Below are 1,181 nucleotides of genomic sequence, written 5' to 3'. Positions count from 1 at the left end.
TTCTATCTGTAAATCCAAAAATCTGCGTCTAAGGACTAATGCAGAAACATATGCAATCTAAAAAAAAAAACACAAAAAAGTACAATTTTTATGCATGATTTTTTTTTAAAAAGATCTATTTACTGATCATTAATGCTGGAACTTTTTTTCCATGCCTAGTGATCAGTAAAATTGTTATGGCTGTGTTATAGCCATGTGAACGTAGCCTTATAGTGCTATACAGCTCACATAAGGACTTGCTACAAATCCGAGGACAAGAAAATACATGCAAATATACAACCACTGTACGACCACTGTACCTGTACTAATCATTAAATTCCCCTTGTAGCCCTTCTCTGTGGGCCCACAGTACAAACTTGCCAAATAGTGCTGTGCAGCTCATGTAACAATTTGATTCATATATGAGGCCAGAAACATGTACAAATCTAGGTTTGCTGTACAACTATATATAAATTAATCAGTAAATTTCCCTTTTAGCCCTCTATTGTTGTTGTCACAAGGACTTGCTTCCCTTCCCTTGACACATAAGGACTTGCTTCCCTTCTCTTTGTAACATAAGGACTTGCTACACATTTGAAGCCAGAAAAAAAACACATGGAAATCTATGATCACTGTACAACTATATATGAACTATTAATTAAATTCTGTGATACACAATTCTGAGCTGCCATAACAGAGTGCTATGCAGCTCACTGAAGAATCTGTTTCATATCTGAGACCAGGAAAATGCATACATGTCTATGTTTACTATACAGCTAAACAAAGTTTGTTTTAATTAATGCATTTCCTTTCTACACAAAACACAACTGTCATAACATAGTACTGTACAATTCAATTAAAGACTTGCTACATATCTGAGGCCAGGAAAATACAAGAAAAATTCATGATCACTGTACAACTATAATATAAAGTTGATCATTATACTGAACTGTCATACCATAGTGCTACATAGCTCATATAAGGACTTGTTACATATCTGAGGCCAGGAAAATACAAGAAAAATCAATAATCAATGTACAACTATAATATAAAGTGGATCTTTAAATTTCCCCTGTAGCCTCTTCTGTGTATACACCATACTGAACTGTCATACCATAGTGCTACATAGCTCTTATAAGGACTTGTTACATATCTGAGGCCAGGAAATGACACAGCACTTCTGTTTTATACCCTGTAAAAAA

This window comes from Rana temporaria, chromosome 2, assembly GCF_905171775.1.
Source record: "Rana temporaria chromosome 2, aRanTem1.1, whole genome shotgun sequence".
NCBI lineage: Eukaryota > Metazoa > Chordata > Amphibia > Anura > Ranidae > Rana > Rana temporaria.
This window is presented reverse-complemented; position numbering follows the sequence as displayed.